General features: G+C 46.0%; 1 long non-coding RNA gene across 1 annotated transcript in view; it reads left to right on the top strand.

The window, feature by feature from the left end:
* Positions 1-19,237, top strand: part of LOC308584235 — a 28,882-nt gene extending 9,645 nt beyond the window's left edge. The window contains exons 2-3 of the long non-coding RNA XR_014006684.1: positions 14,946-15,092; positions 18,596-19,237. This is a non-coding gene — a long non-coding RNA (uncharacterized lncRNA). The remainder of the gene's footprint in view (positions 1-14,945; positions 15,093-18,595) is intronic.
* The last annotated feature ends 3,943 nt before the right edge of the window (positions 19,238-23,180 follow it).

Genomic DNA, 23,180 nt, shown 5'->3' with positions numbered 1-23,180 from the left:
TGTGAACCAGCATGGTGAACTCAGTCCAGTACTCACGGACAGATCGGCTTCCCTGCTTGCAAGCCATTAGCTGTCTGCGCACCACTCCCTCCTCAATATCGCTGGAAAACATGAGATCCATTGCACGAAAGAACTTCATGGTGTCCTTTAGGACGTCATTGTGCGTTGCCATCAGGGGTCGAACCCAGTCCCTCGCCCCCCTCTCAAGATGCCCAATCACGAAAGCAACTCGCGATTCCTCATCAGGGAATTCATCAAACTGCACATTAAGGGCATATTGCATCTCTGTCCTAAAGGCATGGTAGTCCTTGGGGTCCCCCCCAAACTTCTGCACCAATCCTGGTACCTTTCTGTTGAACTGGGTGGCTCTCCCCTTCTTGTCTGCATCCTGAGCCCTTCTCTCCTCAAGCCTCGCCGTCTGCAGCGCCAGTTGGATTTCCAACGCTCGGTACCTTTCTTCCAAGCTTGGACCCGCTCCAACTCCTGCCTCTCCGGTTCCGGCTGGGTCGCTCATGATGCCTTCTCCTGCACAGGCAGCTTACAAAGACTGTCGGAATGCTGTGATGGGATGATTAGCTGCTTGTGCGTAAAATCATGGTCCCTCAGAGTTTGTGCAACTCCACAAACCTCTGTGTGTGACAGAGCTCCTCAAACATGTCTGCCCTAGTCACTTGCAGATTCCGACAGTGGTTGTTTTCGGAAGCGCTTCCAGCATAGAAGCTCCTTAACGGAAACACGTCTTCTGGACTCACGACGTGTCAGCTTCCGGCGAGGAATGGGTCTCCCTATGGGAGCTTCTGACACCTCCCCGCTGTTCTCGCTGGACGTGTCCCTGAGCCCTCCCTCTTCCCTGCTAGTTCCTGCTTTAGCTGCTGCGTCTCTCTCCGCATTCATGAGACCTTCCTCCAGAGACCCATCTCTCCCCCTGCTGGTCCCTGCTTTCGCTGCTGAGTCCCTCCCAGCCTCTGTGAGCCCCCTCCCCACCTGTTCCTCCGATGGCAGTTCCCTGACAGTCTGTGTGGTGTTTGCCCGTTCATTTAGAAACTGTCTGTACAGGGGAAAGAGAAAGGGTTAAAAATGTAGACCAATAGGAAAGCCGGAGGTGGAGCCTACCCGTTTATAAAAGGGCTTAGCCCGAGGTTTGAGTTAGTTGTTGGTGGGTAGTTGGTTGGAAAGAGAGAGACAGTTAGTGCAGTGGGTTCTTGAGTGAGGGGGGGTAGAAGAGATAGAGACAGGATAAAATAAGACTAAGAAGGTCAAGAGTAACAGTGTTTTGAATGCAGTTAAAGTTTGTTTGTGTCTACAATAAACTACACTCTTCTTTGTTACCTTGAGAACCTGACTGAGACTAAGTGATTTTACCGGGGAGGACCTGGTTGGTGGCAGCAGATTAGTGGTGTACAGGTCAATAGTCTGTGAGACAACCGGGGGCTTCGTACGAACGCCACAGTCTGTTCAAGCAGAGACCCCACCCCCTGTTTTGCCACCATCGCAGGGGAGAGCAATGACAACCTAACGGCCTGTGGCCAATGCCTCCCCTCAAAACAACCCCTTTAACGGGGAACCCTGGGATCGCTGCTGCAGGGGGGGCATGGGTCATGCCCCCCATTTAGGGAAGATAGACTAAAGGATTCCGCTGTCAGACTTGAGTTCAACCGAGCGACTCCTCCGGTCACGTCTTCTGGAATCGCCTCCGACGTGATTAACGACCTGAGCCTCTGATAAGACTCCAAGCACGTTCCCCATTCAGCAGAGTTTCAAAGCAGCAGAAGTGCCGAGAAATATGAGCTACATGCTAAGAGTTTTATTACTAAGCTACGCAGACAGAAAAGAAATACATACTCTCTCTATGAGAGCAGAGAGGAACTGAAAACAAAGGAACAGGAAACCAGTAACATCACATCCGTCTCCTGTCTTCCGTGAGACTTCCAACAGCCTAGAAGCTCTGGAATGCAAAATAGACTCTTGTGACTCCAAGAGCACTGCGCAGTGGCAACACACAGAAACCAACATCCGCCCCAGGCCTAAAACTGCCAAAGTTGTGACGTTTTGCTACGGGGAAGGCAAAACCTTCCAATGCAGGAAAATTCCTTTCCGGCCCTTCAACAGTGACCATAACATAGCAGCGCCTGCGCACCTGTGAAGAAGAGGTTAACCTGCAAAAGAAGGCTTAACTAAGGGAGGGCAGGGTGGGAGAATATCTGAAGCCGGCTGAGAACTCCTAGGTAAGTTCCGCCCACTGTTCTGTGGGCTGGTCAATCCCTCCCCTTACCTGGCCAACTCTCTCCTGGCAACGCCCCCTACCCCGCTGGGATTGGGTAACTGGCAGAGGTAGGTGGCTACCTCCAGGTGTCCAGCCTGGAGGGGGCATATCCAGGCTGTACGGCCAGGAGCCGCATGGGATCGGAGGGGGGGCTGCGTGCGGCCACACAAAAGGCACCCCCCATTTGATGTGAGGAACAGTCATTGCCTTCAGTAGTAGCAAAGCTCTACTGGATGAAATACAATTGCCTCTGGTCTATTTTTGGGGAATCCTGCAACATGTTTAAATTTTTACTCTGCTAACTATACGCTGGAATCTGTTGACATTTCTGTTCCACCTTAAGGAGCAGACGTGTGGAACTGTTGTGTGTCACATATCTGTTTACATTCCAGCACAGCTTGCTGGGAACTTCCTTTGCATATTGCTTTTGCTTTTCCTGTTCTCTCTGAGATGATGAGAGAGAGAGACGACATGTTTCTTTGTCCTGATTTATGCTTAATAAATCTGTAGTTGTAGTATGCTTCCACAAGCCTCATGCCTATTCTGTGTGCGCAGTTTGCTCTGCTGATAGCATGCCCTGGCTTTGAAGCCTGGATTGCTGATTTACGTCGGAGAAGATGCCAATGGTCTTCGAAGCGGGAAGACTGGGAGGAGACGGCCCAGCTGGGGGTTGCCAGCTGGCCTCCTGGCCCTCTCATGCCGACAGAATCAGCTCTGGATCAATATTGAGTAGAATTTCAATGACATTTATATCCTTCCTCACCTCCAAGGAGCTCAAGGGGGTGTACATGGTCTCCCCTCTTCTCATTTTGGCGTTGAAGTGACCCTGTGAGGTAGGTTAGGCTGGGAGAGAGTGGTTGGCCCAAGGGCATCCCGTGCGAGCTTTGTGACTGAGCAGGGATTTGAACCCAGATCTCACCAATCCTAATAACCACTACACCCCCACTGGTTCCACATTTACTGGCATTTGCCACTAAATGCAGTGGCCAAGGCGTGTTCACAGGTGAGTGTCCTCTTCCAGGATTGGTCCAGCTCAAGGATTTTGTCCAGCTCAAGGACCAAATGTAGCTCCTCAGGCCTCTCTGTCTGGCTGTAGCTCAGGGTTAGAGCATCTGCTTTGTGTGCAGAAGGTTCCAGGTTCAATCCCCGGTATCTCCAGGTTAGGCTGGGAAAGTTCCTGGAGAGCCACTAGGAGCCAGTGTAGACAACCTTGAGCTAAATGGAGCAATGGTCTGAGGCAATGGTATAAGGCAGCTTCCCACGTTCCGGTCATTTATTTACTCATTTCCTCCTAAACAACTGTCTCAATGTGACGTGCACTCAAAGATAATTTTTATAAAAGTTAAAAGCGCAAAAACAGCAAATGCATTTAAAAGAAAACAAAAAATATACAAAATAGAAACTTGCAGTAAAGTCGAGTGTCTCTTAGGCTCCCCTTTCCTTCCCATGAGAACTTCAGCATAGTTTATCCCACTCCGTGATCATTTCTGAATGCAATTTCTTTTCTCATTAACGGACGGAAAATGGATTTAAAACAAACAAACCCAGGAGAAATGTTCTGCACAACGCTAGTTGATTTTGCAAATTACCTCCTCTGCCTACCTTGGAGGATGTAAGAGAAACGGCAGACATCAGTTTTCATGTTTAAAAATACATAGATATAATTTTCCCTATGACACTGAAAACATCCTAAACGCTCAAATTATAGATATGCTCTTCAGACACAATTTGTTTTTTAAAATAATAATGTTTTATTAATTTCCCAATATTTACCCAATATTACCACAGCTTTGCCAATTATACCAATTCCAAATTTATACAATTTAATCAAAGTGGTTTTCTGCGCTCCTTGATCAGTGTTTTTTGTCTAATTCTTATATTGCTGCGGTTCATATTTTCCATTAACATCCAATTACATTTCAGTTGGTATATTAATCATTAAGATAACAGCTGCATTTTTAGTGATTACTGTTCATGTTAATACTAACTTTCCATAGGATTTCAAATGAGGTGCTCTAATTATTTTCCTTTTCTCTGCATGTGTCATTCTGAATATGTCCAATTATAAAGTCCTTGGCCTTTGTCTGCTGTCTAATTCTTGAAATTCCTTCAATTGCTGTTGTCTCTCAGCGTATCTGGGGTGGGGCTGTAATCCTGGAGAATTATCAAAATATCTCATTAGCTCCCTTCCATCGTGCTCTCATCTTGTTCGGTGTTTCCAGACAATGACATACTCCAAACAGCCCGCTCTTTCTCACTACTCAGTCAACATCTAGAAATTTCCACAGCCCAGGAAAGAGGGATCCAGCTTCCGCCGCAGGGGATCTTGTAGTACTTTCATTTTAATTCATCACCATCAAAGTCTCCATGCCTCCCCTCGTCCACGGCTCCAAATTCTTTTCATCTTTATGACTGCATTTGGCCAAAGTCCACTTAAGTTATATCTCTTCTCTGTTGTTGTCTTTTGGGGGGGGGGGTAGAGATGGTATCCGCTCTAATTTTCCAAGATAATCCATTCCAGCATTAGAGCTCTCCCCCCACCATCCCATCTCTTTAAACCACACACAGCTAACTGTTCTTTTAATCACAAATTTTATTCCACACTGCAATCCACCCTCATTTTGTATCTTTAGAATTTTGCATCTGGAGAGAGTTGCCAAATCATTAACAAAGAAACTCAAAGTAAACAGGAAACTGGAGGCTCCCCACCTCTGCAGGGCCAGATTTAGGTTTGATGAGGCCCTCAGCTACTGAAGGTAATGGGGCCCTTCATATGTCCAGCTGTCCTTTGTCAACAACAAATTGTCACTGTTTGTTGTGTTGAATATATGCTACAGGGTGATTTATAGACCTAATAGGTATCTAAAGCCATTTGCACATAACAAATAGGAGCCTACAGAACACAAAACACTGTTGCTGTATGTAGATTTTATTTTATTTGTTTTTTCTTATATTTTGGAAATGTACATCCAGTGGTTTTTTTCCCTTTAATTTTTTTTTTGGGGGGGCCAAGAGAGTGGGGCCCTAAGCTACAGCTTGTTTAGCTTATACGTAAATCCGGCAATGCCTTTCTGCCAGCCACTGCCCATACCAAATAAAATATTTTTCTCAGATCAATGCAGGTGGATAATTCCACAGTTCTGATGACAACATCTTCTCTCAGAGCGTGCCTGACTCTAAAGCCAGTTAAAAATCTAATTAACAGGAGAACCTCTTCTTCTTAATGGTGGCATAGGAGGGTTTTCGCCAGGCAAAGTGCTTTTGCACTCAGCGCCTCCCTGCCCACTGCATTCCATGCAGAGCCAAGTACCGAGATGGACTGCAAGTGAAGATTCCTCCCTTCCCTGCGAGGAATTTCCAAGAATGATTTACCCTCTATCATTCTTATTTTTCTCCGCTTTTGATCCCCGCGATGTCGTGGGAGCTGCCTCCATTAAGGCAGATAGGAACTAGAAACCTCTTCAGACACAATCTGTGCCGTCTTTTCTCACTTGCAGTCTAGGGTAACCATTCTCAGCACAGAGTTTGATAACATATATTATAACCGCTAATAGCCACTGAGCACAAACTGTAGCTGTGTGCAACCAACCTCTGCCCTTTTCATGCATCTTCTGCGTCTGGGAGACAATCAGGGAGGGGAGCTTGTTGCAGCAGAAGGGGGAGACACTCGTGACTCTTTACCAGCCTGACTCCTCTCTGCCTCTTGGCCTCCCTCCTCCCATTCTCTGGTTTCGGCTTCTGCCTCTGATTCTGGACTTCTCTCTGCCACGGACTCTCCCAGCTCACTAAGCCCTGTTACCTCCTCACTTTCCAACACCTCTTCTTCCCAATCTTCTCCCTCTGACCATTGTTGTTCCACCATCACTTCTTGGACTCTGAGCCTTCTTCCTTTGGCAGTTCCCCAGCTGGTTCCTCCCCAGCCTGGTGGAACGCTCTGCCTCATGTGACCAGGGTGCTGCAGGATCTGATTTCTTTCCGCAGGGCCTGTAAGACAGAATTGTTCCGCCTGGCCTTTGGCTTGGAATCAATTTGATTCCCTCCCCCTCTTTCTTTTTTCCTTTCTCTTTCTGGGTTGGAACTCCTATTTGGGGACTTCCCTGGCTTTTTTCTGACCCATGTAGGACCAGTCTGGAGAGTTAGCCTTGGTGAAGACTTGAAATTTTATCCCCAAAAAAGTTTTTGATTGAGTTTCCACTGAAATGAGGCTGTATTTTAATGTTTTAATGTTGTATTTTAATCTTGTTTTTTAAGCTGTATTTCAATCAATTGTTTTTATATTTGGTGTTAGCCGTCCTGAACCCGGTCTTGGCTGGGGAGGGCGGGGTATAAATAAAAATTATTATTATTATTATTATTATTATTATTATTATTATTATTATTATTATTCCTCTGTATCCAACCAGTCATGACAGAAGCTAGGTAAACAACCCTGCCCTGCTGTGATCCTTCCTCACCTGATCCTGATCTTAATCCTGGGGAGATCAAAATCTGGGGCTATTCTGGCCTGACATCCAGTATCTTCCCAACTAGTATTTCCCACACTGCTGTACACCGCCACCCCCCACCCCCCAGTACTAGGATCTAAAGTGTAAACATTTTATCTCATTAAGCATGGGTGACATTATAATGAATGAGGCCATTATAACTGATGCCTGCCATGCCTTATTAATTGCCTGCAGATACACCGGTGCCACTTCAATTTCACAGCTCCTATCTGTACTGTGTTCACTTAAATGCTGCCATGTTAAACACACCCCTGATAATTGTTCATTTATCTCGGCCCTGCACTTCCAAGTTCAAATCATGGTGCAGATAGCTTGTAACTGGCTGCCACGGACTGTCAAGCGTGTCGGGTTGACTGTTTTAAATTCGTGGATGCCACCTTCATTTAGGTTTGGATGCAGGAACTGAAGGAAAATAGGACTCACTGTATACTGACAGATATTCAGCGCTACTTTCCTAGAAGAAAAAGGTGCCGGAACTCACCACGAACAGCTCCCTCTACTCTAGCTTCAACCTACTTTCCACTGAGTTCATAAATGTGTCTAAGCTGAACTATTTCATACTGCAATTTGGGGTTGCCATGACTAAATACTTACAGAGTGGCTGGGGAAACCCTGCCAGATGGGCAGTGTATTATTATTATTATTATTATTATTATTATTATTATTTTGAAAAAAAACCTTTGCACACTGGAAACTAAGGGGAGGCAGGGCCAGCACTGCTCACCTCTCTTCCCAATATGAGGGCTACTGCCCATAACCAAGAGGAAGGGCGAGGTGGCAGAGAGTTCAGTGCAGTGCAAGCCGTTTGACTCAACCTCTGGTTGGCTGTGGGCAGTGACCTCCATGTTGGAAATGCAGGTAAGCAATGTGGCTCCACTGCCCCACTGGAGGAAGGGTACATTGGGACCCCTAGGCCATGGTTTCCCCCGGAGCTGGCCCACCCATGAGGCAAGGTGAGGTGGCTGCCTCGGGCGGCAGGTTGTGGAGAGCTGGGAGGGGCAGCAGATCTGCACCCGCTTCCCTCCATTGTGTGTCGCTACTATTTGCTAGTAAAAATGGGTGAGGGTGGCATTTTGCTGGGAGGTGGGAATCTCAAATCACCCAACGGGTCAGGGTACAGCTGTGTGCAAATGGCCTCCACTCTGTGCAGAGAAATTGGTGGGGGAGGAGAGAAAGCATTTCACCAAATCGCTCCAGGTAGGGGAGGAAATTTCCAACAGTTTATTGAGGTGGTGCTCACCATTAGCCTTCCCAAACCATGTTTCTCTCTCTCTCGCTTTTCTGCTGATAATGATGTTGCAGGTGGCAGGAGCAACAACTACACTGGCAGCCATTATACCATCTTGGGTCCTCCATGATGCTCAGCTAATGCCTTTCTTCTAGAAAAAAAGTGCCAGTACTACCCATGATGCTGTTACAGTAAGTAAAGGTAAAGGTAAAGGGTCCAGTCGTGGCCGACTCTGGGGCTGCGGTGCTCATCTCGCTTTATTGGCCGAGGGAGCTGGCGTACAGCTTCCAGGTCATGTGGCCAGCATGACTAAGCCACCTCTGGCAAACCAGAGCAGCACATGGAAACACCGTTTACCTTCCCACCAGAGCGGTACCTATTTATCTACTTGCACTTTGACGTGCTTTCAAACTGCTAGGTTGGCAGGAGCTAGGACTGAGCAACAGGAGCTCACCCCGTCGCGGGGATTCGAACCACCGACCTTCTGATCGGCAATCCTAGGCTCTGTGGTTTAGACCAGTGTTTTTCAACCACTGTTCCGTGGCACACTAGTGTGCCGCGAGATGTTGCCTGGTGTGCCGTGGGAAAAATTGAAAAATTCGAAAGATTTTTTTTTTTAAAAAAAAAAGTCAAATTTTCGCCCACTAGGCGGGCGCCGGACTGTGTCCTGGGTATGGGTGGGGTGGGGTTTTTGACCCCACCCTCGGCCAGCAGGGGCGCCGACTGGCGCTCCTCAGGGGGACACCCACCACTTTTCTGATGTCCGGGCTGTGATTGGTCCAGACTTCCGACTTCCTTCCCGGCCGAGCATAGTGTGCGCAGCAGCGGAGAGAAGAAGACGTTGCGACTCGAGTCACCAGGAGGACCGGAGCAGGAGGAGACAGACGGAGACCAGGACTCGACGGGAGTTGGCACTGCAGAGAGACCGCATCCGGATCCAGACCAGGCCGCAGGTGCAGCGTGAGGTGAGGAGGTCATCTGGAACCAGTCGGTCACGGTCGGGTCTCGGAAGAGAGACGAGTGAGTCCAGCCCTGTGCAGCAGCAGCAGCCCGGTAAGTTTATATATAGTCAATATAGGCACAGAGTTAAATTTTTTAACATTTTCTAATGGTGGTGTGCCTAGTGATTTTTTTCGTGAAACAAGTGTGCCTTTGCCCAAAAAAGGTTGAAAAACACTGGTTTAGACCACAGCGCCACCCGCGTCCCTGTTACAGTAAGTTCCACACTTTTAAACAGTGCTTTTCTTGGGGGGGGGGGGGAAATGATGCCGCTGCGGCGAACCCTCAAGTACCTCCGGGGGGGGGGAGCCCTGCTTGGGGCCTAAGGTCATTCCAGGGCTTAGCAATGGTGAAATGACTGCCTGTTCCAAGATAAGGAAAGAGGTGTGTGATGAAAACGTTCAGAAAAAATCTGCAAATTGGCTGCTTTCCTCCTGGTAGAGCAAAAAAAAACAACCCCTCATACATTCTCTCAAGTCTGCTGAGAAATTTCATCTCAACTCTAACTCGGGGGAAGCTTGAAAAAGAAAATCTGCAGAAATAAATTATCGAAAAACATTTTTTTGATAAATTTCAGCCTGTCTCTGTTGTTTCTCACCCAGCTATGCATCTCTGCTTACCGTTTAACGTATTTCACTGCAATTTAACCTTGGCCAGCAAAGAACAGCCAGATTTTAATTCCTAGGATAATGCGAAGCAGTTACAGTAATGTAAATTGACTGAAGATGCTATTTAACTGAATCATGACCACACAACTCAAACTCGCATCATTTTCATGGCTGGTTCAATAGCTCATTACACCCCAGCGCTGGGATGAATAAGCAGTAGCCCTCAATCTCCTTTTGCTGATGTCCTGGTAAGCATCTCACAGTAGCAACCTAATTCAATTAGGGAGGTCTTCATTCAATAAATAAAACATTGACTGCTGCAACAGCTCTCAGAGCAGTGTGGAATCCATCAGCATATAACATGCCGGCTGATTATGCCAGAGATTAGCTGGAGCCCTTAGAAATGCCAGCAGACTCCCTGCGTCTTGCCTGTGACTTCCAACACGCAGTTCTGTAGGTTACTGCTCTTCTGAAAAGATGCTGCAGTGTCGTGACAGTGAACTGAATCAGGTTTCTCTGAGAGAACAGTGAAGAAGGAGAGCTTTCCTTCCTTCTCCAAGCCTGAGAACACAATTGCTCTGCTCGTATGGTGGGTGCGATGATTGCATGAATTCCTGCCTGCAGACAGCTAATCCTGTATCCCTCCTGTGGCCCTCCAGAGCCTGTTTGGCTCCCATCAGCCGCAGCCAGCATGGCCAACAGTCAAGTATGATGAGCCCAGCAACGTCTGCAGGGTTCTCCATCCCTGCTCTATCCTGTTTCCAAAAAATGCAGCTGGGGCAGGCAGCTCCCTCCTAGGAAGCACGCCTCTCTCAAACAAAAATCAAGAACTAGCTCCAAACCATTTCCCTGCCCCTTTTCACTAGAGCACTATTTCCCAAATTTACAATAACCCTTTGAGAGTTTACTCTTACTGTTTTACGCCTTCTAAGGCAAAGATAATTTGGGGGTCATTTTAATAATGCATCTTTTGTTTTTTGTCTGTGTGGTGTAGTGGTTAAGAGTGGTAGACTCGTAATCTGATGAACCGGGTTCGCGTCTCCGCGCCTCCACCTGCAGCTGCTGGGTGACCTTGGGCTAGTCACACTTCTCTGAAGTCTCTCAGCCCCACTCACCTCACAGTGTTTGTTTTGGGGGAGGAAGGGAAAGGAGAATGTTAGCCGTTTTGAGACTCCTTTGGGTAGTGATAAAATGGGATATCAAATCCAAACTTCTCCTCTTCTTCTCTTCTTCTTTGAAATGTTTTCTGTCGCTATGAGGAAATAAAATAAAAACTCTGCCTGTACCATTTGATGTACCCCTGAGGGTTACGTGTACCATATTTTGGGAAGGACTTCTCAAGAAGAAGGCCTTATCTTGAAGTTAAATTCACATTTGCAGAAGCATTGTGCAGTGCCCTTTTTAGGCTCTCTCTGTGCCCTCTGTGCCAAACAAGTGACTGAAGCCAGGAGTAAGGTGGGGAAATAGCCTTGAGCCCTGTTGACATTGGACAACATCTCTGTCTGCCATTTCAAGTTTTGACTGGGATATCACAGAATTGTAGAGTTGGAAGGCACCCTGAGGATCATCCAGTCCAACTCCCTGCAATGCTGGTATATGAGGATTGAACCCACAACCTTGCCATTATCAACACCAAGCTCTAACCAACCGAGCTATCCATTATTATTACTACTACAGTCCCACTTTTCCTCCAAGGAGATCAGTGGGGCATATACGCTTCCCCCAACTCCGTCATTTTAACCTCATGTTGGTGTTTTGCAACTTTGACCTGTTGCAGGACCTTAGCCAGATCTTATCAGAGCATACGCAGAGTTCCAGAAAGCAATCAGTTGCAGGCAGGATGGACGAAGCAGGAACCAGACGCTGCTACTAGTAACTTGGTTACTTAGAGTTGTTTGTTTTTTACAGCAGACTCTGCAAGTTACTATATACATAAACAGATACACGGATCTTTACTAGCTCTCTCTTAACAAACTCCAAGCGACTCTCAGAACACCACACTGACCAACAAACACATTCCAGTCAGTAAGGTCATAAATCACCATGCCTGTGATTCAACCAATGGTAAAGCTGTTGCCAGGGTCCCATATCTCCAGGCAGATAACTCCTCTCTGCTCAGTCATCTTGGCTGTTGGCCAACACTTAATCAACTCTGTGTGAAGCTGCACAGAATGGCACGTAGTCAAAAAACCCAACACACAACAACCCTGTGAGGTAGGTTAGACCGAGCAACAGTGACTGGCCTCAGGTCACCCAGTGGCTTAATGGGGATTCAAACCATGGTCTCTGAGGTCTTAATCCAGCACTCTAACCAGTACATCACACTGGCTCACAACTGTGCATTTAGCGACTGAAGGTGGTGTTTGCTTGGCAAGCACTGTGTCAAGAGGTGCTTAAGAGATCATGCAAAATAAGCCCTGCTTTTTAAAATACCCCTCATTCACTTTTTTTAAAAAAAGAAAGAGATCCAAATAAGTGAGACAAATCAAAGAAGAAAATACTGTGTTGCCCCCTAGATGCAGTTTTTGATTATCGTATAAGAAATGCTGGGTTTCTTTAGCCATGATATGTTGACTTCTTAATAAAGCCCACAGTATGGCAAATGAATTGATGAGATCATAAAGGCTACTTATCCCTTTTGTCTCTCCCTGAGGCCTAGCCCGTTATGTTTGCACTGCACAATTAACTTGAGCAACTCGCTCTCTTCCAAGCTGTTACAGCCCCTTCTAATCTTACAGGCAACCGGATTCATGGCTTGGCTTAATGCTCTGGAAACCAGGGCCATCTCTACACCACAATTCTGTCTCCTGGTCTGAAGCTAGTTTACTTCTCATGACTTCCCATCTTCCTCCTCCATCACCAACCCCAGGGAGGTGTCAAGCTTCGGACACTGTTGCAAATTATTTCGATTTCCCTGTTTCAGTTACAGAACTAGTTTCCAGAATACCTCCTTGGGAGAACTAAATGGGTTTGCAGCTGGTTTACATATGTAGCATTGTTGTTTAGTCGTTTGGTCGTGTCCGACTCTTCGTGACCCCATCGACCAGAGCACGCCAGGCACTCCTGTCTTCCACTGCCTCCTGCAGTTTGGTCAAACTCATGCTGGTAGTTTCGAGAACACTGTCCAGCCATCTCGCCCTCTCTCGTCCCCTTCTCCTTGTGCCCTCAGTCTTTCCCAACATCAGGGTCTTTTTCAGGGAGTCTTCTCTTCTCATGAGGTGGCCAAAGTACTGGAGCCTCAGCTTCAGGATCTGTCCTTCCAGTGAGCACTCAGGGCTGATTTCCTTCAGAATGGAGAGGTTTGATCTTCTTGCAGTCCATGGGACTCCCAAGAGTCTTCTCCAGCACCATAATTCAAAAGCATCAATTCTTCGGCGACCAGCCTTCTTTATGGTCCAGCTCTCACTTCCATACATCACTACAGGGAAAACCATAGCTTTAACTATACGGACCTTTGTTGGCAAGGTGATGTCTCTGCTTTTTAAGATGCTGTCTATTTTTTAAGTTTTGTACCATAGGTGTTTGGAATTAAATCAGACATTTTGCATGGCCTTTTCCCCCTTTGGACCACAACTCCCATCATCTTTAATGATTGCCTATGCCAGCTAGTGCTCATAGGAGTTCTAGGTCAGCTGCATCTGGATGACCAAAAGTTCCCCACGCTTGATCTACTGGCATTTGCCCTCATTTTTTCATCCCTCCCCAGTTTCTCCCTTCCTCGTTCTGCGGCTTCTCCATGGTCTGTCTCAGATTGTAGGCTCCTTGAGAGCAGAGACCTGGGTGGCCGTCTGTCCTAGGTGCTTGAGTTGAGGTTCTTGCATTGGAGGGGTTGGACTTCATGATCCTCACAGTCCACCTCCACCTCTTCAGTTCTATGATCAGCTCCTCCACACTTGCAACAGACAAGTAAGACCTCACAATGGAACAACTGAAATCAGGGGTAGTCAACCTTTTGATACCTACCGCCCACTAATGCATCTTTCTTGATGGTAAAATTTCCTCACCGCCCACCAGGGCTCGATGGAAGGAGGATTCAGCTTGTGCCGTAGAACCCCCCCACCGCCCACCTAGAATCCTGAAACGCCCACTAGTGGGTGGTAGGGACCTGGTTGACAACCTCTGCTTTCAATGCCTCCCGGGTTATTTCCATGAGAAGTTCCGGAGGAAGTCTCTTGAGCACAGCAGCTTCTCTCCTCAAGCACCAATGTGATCGTTTTGTCACCAAGATAGCCCACGATTGTTTTTAATTAAACAGTGCCATTGTTTCGGCTCTTTTGTCTACTCTTTCATGTGCACCTTCAAAGAACAACATTGATTTCTGAGTAATGTAATTAACAATGCTTTCTTTCCCCTCTCTTCTTTCCCCCCCCCCCATCTCCAAACCCAGTGTATATGAAATTCTGCTGCTGAAAACCCATCTCTCAAAGGAAATTAAGCTGCTGTTGCTTATCTCACCTCTGGCACTCTCTCTCTCTCTCTCTCTCTCTCTCTCTCTCTCTCTCTCTCACACACACACACACACACACACACACACACACACACACACACTTCTAACTTCACTTGCATGTGGGTCAGACGCAAGACCAAGCTAACCATGGACAACATTATTCAGCATTTAGGCACAGCAGCGAGAAAAGTTATTTGCTCTTTTTAAGTTCAAGATTCTCAGTGCAAAAGCAAGCACAGCTGCTGTGTGATCTCAGAGACAATTCATTTCTTTTTTGAGAGTTGCACGGACATCTTTCCCCCCCTGGGCTCCAAAGGAGTCTAGATAATACAACATCTGGGGTAATCAATAGAACAAACCACATTTAAAAAAACAACAACTTTAAAGCACATCAACAATATGATCTATAATCATAAAAGTCTTCAACAACCCAACTTAACTTTTCTACTAAAATCTCATGGAAGTCTGGGAAATGGTCATTATTCACTCACATGAGATGGAGAAAAATACAAGTCACAGCCTTGAAAATGCACAACTCATCTTAGGACAAGAGAGGAGGAGGAGAGAAGCAGTGGTGTAACATGGGGGGGGGGACGACGACGACAAAGGGGCAGTTGCCCCAGGCACAAAATTGTAAGGGAGCGCAAAATTTCAACACCAGGTGCTGCCTCAATACAGCTGTGCACTTCTGCCACTGGGCTTCTCCATGCAAACCAAGAAGTGAGCTCTCCAGTCAATGGAACAACTCTTATTTTCTTAAAATAAAAAAATTCCTTCCAGTAGCACCTTAAAGACCAACTAAGTTAGTTCTTGGTATGAGCTTTCGTGTGCATGCACACTTCTTCAGATACACTGAAACAGAAGTTGCCAGATCCTTATTTTCTTATCTCTGCAGCTGCAATCTCCTGGGTGATGCGGACGCCATTAGGCAGTTGAATGCGCATGCGGACTCCATCTGCTTCCCGCCCTGCTATCTCCCCTCCATGCTGCCCTAGGTGCTGGCAACCCACGCTACATCACTGAGGGGAAGAGGCACCCATGGGTACACTTATTTAATAATTTATTAAATAATAAATTACTATATTATTATTATTATTATTATTATTATTATTAGCCTGAGTTATGCACTTTTAAATGAAAACCACTAATTCCCAAGCAGGAATGGCTGATACCAGCCAGGCAGAAGGTGGTGGTGGTCGCTTGTTCCTTACCCTGCCATAGACAAATATTTCTTAATTTCCCTCCCATGGCCTGCAGCTGGGGAGGAGGGAAATAACTATGGCAGCTCCAGGGCTGGTGCAGATTTCCAGTCAGTTTCAGGATAGTTGGGGGATCAGGTGAAAAGGAGGACTGCTTCCGACACCCCCTTTCCAGCCCTGCCGGAGCGTGAAATGAAGCTTCCCATCTTCGCATCAGGGAGGGTTCTGACCATGAGCTGCCTCTGCCAGCTGCAAAGAAGGGCCTCCTATAGCCCAGGGGTCGGGAGCCTCCTGGCTGCAGACCAGATTTGGCCCACAAAGCCATTTCCCCAAATACATACCCACTGGCCTCACACAGCTGATGCCACACATCAGGAGACGGTGATGGATCTGCTGCGAAGACATAACGAAGGCAGGTGGGTTGTCCTGCCCACCTATCAAAGTTAGCCTGAGGGGGTGGGGAGAGAGAACATCACTCTCTCCATTTTGGATTCCCTGCAGCTGATATTCAATAGTACGGTGGTACCTTGGGTTACAAACACCTCGGGTTACAAACACTTTGGGTTACAGACTCTGCTAACCCAGAAGTAGTACCTTGGGTTAAAAACTTTACCTCAAGATGAGAACAGAAATCGTACGACAGCATCGGGAGGCCCCATTAGCTAAAGTGGTACCTCAGCTTAAGAACGGTTTCAGGTTAAGAACGCACCTCCAGAACGAATTAAGTTCCTTAACCAGAGGTACCACTGTATATCGACTCGGACACTGGAGGCAGAACAGAGCCATCATTCTATGTATCTGAAGAAGTGTGCATGCACACGAAAGCTTATACCAAGAACTAACTTAGTTGGTCTTTAAGGTGCTACAGGAAGGAATTTTTTTATTTTGATCATTCTATGTGGACACTGAGGTCCAGCGCTGAGGGCCTTAGAATCATAGAATCATAGAATCATAGAGTTGGAAGAGACTACAAGGGCCATCGAGTCCAACCCCCTGCCAAGCAGGAAACACCATCAGAGCACTCCTGGTTGTCAAGCCTCTGCTTAAAGACCTCCAAAGTAGGAGACTCCACCACACTCCTTGGCAGCAAATTCCACTGTCGAACAGCTCTTACTGTCAGGAAGTTCTTCCTAATGTTTAGGTGGAATCTTCTTTCTTGTAGTTTGGATCCATTGCTCCGTGTCAGCTTCTCTGGAGCAGCAGAAAACAACCTTTCTCCCTCCTCTATGTGACATCCTTTTATATATTTGAACATGGCTATCATATCACCCCTTAACCTCCTCTTTTCCAGGCTAAACATGCCCAGCTCCCTTAGCCGTTCCTCATAAGGCATCGTTTCCAGGCCATTGACCATTTTGGTTGCCCTCCTCTGGACACGTTCCAGTTTGTCAGTGTCCTTCTTGAACTGTGGTGCCCAGAACTGGACACAGTGCTCCAGGTGAGGTCTGACCAGAGCAGAATACAGTGGCACTATTACTTCCCTTGATCTAGATGCTATACTCCTATTGATGCAGCCCAGAATTGCATTGGCTTTTTTAGCTGCCGCGTCACACTGTTGGCTCATGTCAAGTTTGTGGTCAACCAAGACTCCTAGATACTTTTCACATGTACTGCTCTCAAGCCAGGTGTCCCCCATCTTGTATTTGTGCCTCTCATTTTTTTTGCCCAAGTGCAATACTTTACATTTCTCCCTGTTAAAATTCATCTTGTTTGTTTTTGCCCAGTTCTCTAATCTGTCAAGGTTGTTTTGAAGTGTGATCCTGTCCTCTGGGGTGTTAGCCACCCCTCCCAATTTGGTGTCATCTGCAAATTTGATCAGGATGCCCTTGAGTCCATCATCCAAGTCGTTGATAAAGATGTTGAATAAGACCGGGCCCAAGACAGAACCCTGTGGCACCCCACTAGTCACTCTTCTCCAGGATGAAGAGGAACCATTGATGAGCACCCTTTGGGTTCGGTCAGTCAGCCAGTTACAAATCCACTGAGTGGTAGCATAGTCAAGACCGCATTTTACCAGCTTCTTTACAAGAATATCATGGGGCACCTTGTCAAATGCCTTGCTGAAATCAAGGTAGGCTACATCCACTGCGTTCACTTCATCTACCAGGCTTGTAATTCTGTCAAAAAACGAGATCAGGTTCGTCTGACATGACTTATTTTTCAGAAATCCATGCTGACTATTGGTGATCACAGCATTCCTTTCTAGGTGCTCACAGACTGTTTGCTTAATGATCTGCTCCAGAGTCTTCCCTGGTATTGATGTCAGACTGACTGGGCGGTAATTATTTGGGTCCTCTCTTTTCCCCTTTTTGAAAATAGGGACAACATTTGCCCTCCTCCAGTCTTCCGGGACTTCGCCTGTTCTCCAGGAATTCTCAAAGATGACTGCCAGTGGTTCTGAGATCACATCTGCCAGTTCTTTTAATACTCTTGGATGCAGTTCATCTCTCCCTGGAGACTTGAATACATCTAAACTAGCCAAGTATTCTTGTACTATCTCCTTAGTTATTCTGAGCTGTGTTTCCTTTGCTGAATCATTTGCTCCAAATTCTTCAGGTCGGGCATTGTTTTCTTTATTGGAGAAGACTGAGGCAAAGAAGGCATTGAGGAGTTCAGCCCTTTCTGTGTCCCCTGTTTGCATTTCACCATCTTCTCCTCTGAGTGACCCCACTGTTTCTTTGTTCTTCCTTTTGCTACGAACATACCCATAAAAGCCTTTTTTGTTGCTTTTAACCTCTCTAGCAAGCCTGAGTTCATTCTGTGCTTTAGCTTTCCTGACTTTGTGTCTACACGTGCTGGCTATTTGTTTGAATTCCTCTTTGGTGGTTTCCCCCCTTTTCCATTTTTTGTACACATCCTTTTTTAATCTTAACTCAGTTAAAAGTTCTTTAGATAGCCATGTTTCCGTCTCATTGGTATTGCCTGACGTTGTGCTTTTACTATCTCCCTCTTAACAAACTCCCAGCCATCATGAACTCCCTTTCCTTTTAGCCTTCTGGTGGTTCCCTCACTGCAAGAAGCCAAGTTACGGGGAACCAGGCAGAGGGCCTTCTAGGTAGTGGCACCCGCCCTGCGGAATGCCCTCCCACCAGATTTCAAAGAGAACAACTACCAGACTTTCAGAAGACATCTGAAGGCACCCCTGTTTAGGGAAACTTTTAATGTTTGATGCATTACTGTATTTTAATATTTTGTTGGAAGCCGCCCAGAGTGGCTGGGGAAACCCAGCCAGATGGGCGGGGTATAAATAATAATAAATTATTATTATTATTATTGCAGTTGGTAGCCACTGGTAGCTCTATCTTCCATAAATTTCCCTAATGCTCTCTCTCTCTCTTTTTTTAAGCCATCCAAGTTGGTTGTCATCACTTCATCATGTGGGAGCAAATCCCACGATTCAACAATGCACTGTGTGAAGGAGTGCCACTCACCTTGGAGGAACTGGGAACCTCTGTTGCAGAGGCGCTGCCTCAACATCACTCCTCTTTGCTGACAGAGACCAGAGGAGGGCTGACTGCGCACCGCCCTAACTTGTCCCCCTTCCCCACCCAGCCATCAACATTGGGGCTTAGGGTTGCTTGGTTAGTGTCATCGCTTTTCAACAGGAGAGTGAGGCGTGTGCTTCAGTTACCACTCTCCGCATTGAAATTAATAGGACTCAGAAGTGCTTAGCTTTGGCCAGATCATGCCCTACACTTCTCTAATAAACTGAAGCGCATTTAGCCACAAAAACCGTGACGCAGATTCATATATAAATGCTGGTAAATGGGTTAAACAATGGCAAAGGTGTGGCAAGGTCCGCTGCATCTTAGAATTGCTTTAATGAACTGTACAGAACAGATGTGGTGCTATTAAACAACAGAAACCTTTACCCAGGAACCAATTAAAGTTGCTAAATGACTCTGGTGTACTTACTTACTCATCACATTGTGTGCAAAACCACAAGCACTTAGCATAAAAGCGAAGTAATTAATTGCTAAAGGCATCTTCTAGAGTAGCCAGCGAGCAAGTTGAACTACAGTGGTGCCTCGCAAGACGAAATTAATTCGTTCCGCGAGTTTTGCCGTCTAGCGAATTTTTCGTCTTGTGAAGCACGGTTTAAACGGCTTAACAAAGTCGCAAGACGTTTTCGTCTTGCGAAGCAAGCCCATAGGGAAATTCGTCTTGCGAGGCAAATCGCGGACGAAAAAACCTTTCGTCTAGCGAGTTTTTTGTCTTGCGAGGCATTCGTCTTGCGAGGTACCACTGTACATGCATACATACATACATCATCTTATATGCATGCTGCTTTTCCGTAGTTCAAACCATGCTCATGGTGACTTACATCATGAAAAACATTGCATAATTATAAACATAACAAAATTAATCACACAACCCTCTGTTTCCATGAAGAGTTGCAACTCAGCCTGTCACCAAGTCAAAGTATGTAGAATCAAAATAACATTTCTTTCCTATTTTAGGGTTGCTGTACGTCCAGAATTTCCCTGTCATACCCGGAAGACTGTAGTCAGAAGCAAAAAAAATAAGTCTGGGAAAATCTGGACGGATTTCACTTTTTGAAAAACGGCAACCCTACTGTACTCCTCTCCCTCTTCCTTTCCCCCTGTAAGTTTTTCAGGGCAGGGACTGTCCTCTATAATGTGACACATGCACTGATAGTACTCTGCTGCACAGCATTACTTTGAATGCTTTTAATATGCTAATGAAAAGCTTGCAGGGCTGCAGCCCTATGGACGCACTTTCTTGGCAGTTTGGGTCATCAAACAGGGACACCAGGCTTCATGACAATTGGCCAGGGATGCTCCTGAACCTGAAAAAGTTTCCCTGGCTTCCGAGCTCAGGTGTGCTCACAGCAGCCATTGGCAAGGCCTGCTTGGGTTGATTGATGAGGTAAAGACAATGACGGTGCAGTTTCACAGAAAGCCCAGAGCGACTCTGCACTGGGAAGAATACAGTTAGCTCCCCACCCCTTTTCTTCATTTACTAGGCTGCTTCCAAGATGGATGGTTTCGCTTACCAGCTATCTAGTCAATCCATCAAAGCTGTAAGGTGTATGAAAGAAAGCTGACCGTTGCGCCTTCGGAATTCCAGGTTGCGTGTAACTAAAGTTTTGCAATGTGGTGTTGCTGCTGCTGTTTAGATGGGTTATTAAAACCGAGTGCTCCTTTTTTCTCCTTGCTGGGCATCGTAATTGAAAGTTTAATTCACTCCTAGTGATTTAAACTTATGGGTTTTCTTGTGTCCCTTCCCTTCCCCCTAATGGCCTCTCTCCCTCTCTGCTCCCCCATCTCAGCCACCATCTGTGTTCTGCTCCGAATGCTAATGGGATTTAACATGGATCATCTATCGTAGCAGAGCTGGGTACTAAAGATAGTTAGGCATAAAGCAGTCTTTGCCAATTGATTGCCCTCCAGATGTTTTGGACTCCAACTCCCATCAGCCCGTCAGCACAGCATGATGGGAGTTGTAGTCCAACAAGTCCTGGAGGGTAGCAGCTTGGCGAAGGCTGTAGTATACAGATAAAGTTCAGTCAGCGAGGACTAGTGACAGATGAGCAGTTGCCTCCAATCTGGTGCCCATGGGCACCAGTGTGCCTGCCAGTACCTCCTACAGTGCCCACAAAAGGTGTCCGTAAATATCCCGTAAAATTAAAAAAAATGAGAGTCCGTGTGCTCTTCCTGCTCAGTTGCAGTTTGCCCTGGTTCAGCCTTATTATTATTAATATTATTATTATCACCCTTAAACATGCCCTTATTTCATTGGATGCCAGGTTTAGATACCCATCCTCCCATCTGTTCTGAACAAAGGAGAAGTGCAAGTGAATTCCTTCCATAAGCAAGCACACTGGCAGCTCATATGTGTGCCTTTCCCCGTTAAGTATAATTGTTTAATTGCGCACTGAAATGGAGACTGCCAGTATGTATATTGCTGAAATATTTAACGTTGGAAAATTCTGTTGGGGAATACTAAAGCTAAAAAGAGCTCTCCAAGCTTCTAGCTGGGTTAATAATTAACTGTTGCTGTACTCTGCTTTTACACATGAGTGTTTAACCTTAGATCACGTGTTAGAGGTATTCAGTTGCAAATAGACATTTTGAAGGGAGCTGCCTTTTGTCTTTTGTTCCCAGTCACAGTGGGAGAAGAATGTGCAAATGTGTCTCTCCAGGCTAATAGAGGCTGTAAGGAGAGAGAGACCTTTGATTTTAGGTCTGTTTGGAATTATATTTCTAAGAAGATGTTGAGCCTAACCTTGGACAAGCATCTGCCTCATGGAATTATTTGGATGTATCATTGATTTGTTTTTGTACCTGTTTGGAAGTTCTGGGGGTAAAGCTTTGAATCATATTTATGGGTCTGAACAACTTTTATTTCAAGAGGAATCTGTTTTTATGCATCCAATTGCTTTAAGCTAAGCAATATTAATATCTGCAATATCTCCCCCTAATGAAGCAGTTGATGGGCTAGCACCATTTTGTGTCCCTGATTTTCAGATGCGGCAGCCATTTTGTGTTATGCCACACCACCATGGCAGCCAGTTTGTGACTGGTGCCCATGGCACTATGTCAAAATTCCAGATGTTCCCACTGACCCATAAAGATTGGTGATCCTGGATTGTGAAAAAGGAATGTGCAAGTAAACTCTGGGGTCACCCCTCTGGGCTGCACTAAACTTGCTTTTCTTTGAGGCTAAAATGCATTATTATTATTATTATTATTATTAATTATTATTATTATTATTATTTAGTTTCTATACCACCCTCCACCCAAATACTACAGGGTGGATCATTCTGTCGAACAAGCAGAAAACTTGTGCTGACCGAAAAAAGGTTTTTATGGGTATGTTCGTAGCAAAAGGAAGAACAAAGAAACAGTGGGGTCACTCAGAGGAGAAGATGGTGAAATGCAAACAGGGGACACAGAAAGGGCTGAACTCCTCAATGCCTTCTTTGCCTCAGTCTTCTCCAATAAAGAAAACAATGCCCGACCTGAAGAATTTGGAGCAAATGATTCAGCAAAGGAAACACAGCCCAGAATAACTAAGGAGATAGTACAAGAATACTTGGCTAGTTTAGATGTATTCAAGTCTCCAGGGAGAGATGAACAGCATCCAAGAGTATTAAAAGAACTGGCAGATGTGATCTCAGAACCACTGGCAGTCATCTTTGAGAATTCCTGGAGAACAGGCGAAGTCCCGGCAGACTGGAGGAGGGCAAATGTTGTCCCTATTTTCAAAAAGGGGAAAAGAGAGGACCCAAATAATTACCGCCCAGTCAGTCTGACATCAATACCAGGGAAGATTCTGGAGCAGATCATTAAGAAAACAGTCTGTGAGCACCTAGAAAGGAATGCTGTGATCACCAATAGTCAGCATGGATTTCTGAAAAATAAGTCATGTCCGACTAACCTGATCTCGTTTTTTGACAGAATTACAAGCCTGGTAGATGAAGGGAACTCAGTGGATATAGCCTACCTTGATTTCAGTAAGGCATTTGACAAGGTGCCCCATGATATTCTTGTAAAGAAGCTGGTAAAATGCGGTCTTGACTATGCTACCACTCAGTGGATTTGTAACTGTCTGACTGACCGAACCCAAAGGGTGCTCATCAATGGTTCCTCTTCATCCTGGAGAAGAGTGACTAGTGGGGTGCCACAGGGTTCTGTCTTGGGCCCGGTCTTATTCAACATCTTTATCAACGACTTGGATGATGAACTCAAGGGCATCCTGATCAAATTTGCAGATGACACCAAACTGGGAGGGGTGGCTAACACCCCAGAGGACAGGATCACACTTCAAAACGACCTTGACAAATTAGAGAGCTGGGCAAAAACAAACAAGATGAATTTTAACAGGGAGAAATGTAAAGTATTGCACTTGGGCAAAAAAAATGAGAGGCACAAATACAAGATGGGGGACACCTGGCTTGAGAGCAG

Source organism: Podarcis bocagei (assembly GCF_964188305.1).
Source record: "Podarcis bocagei genome assembly, chromosome: 3".
In the NCBI taxonomy this organism is placed as follows: domain Eukaryota; kingdom Metazoa; phylum Chordata; class Lepidosauria; order Squamata; family Lacertidae; genus Podarcis; species Podarcis bocagei.
This window is presented reverse-complemented; position numbering and strand designations above follow the sequence as displayed.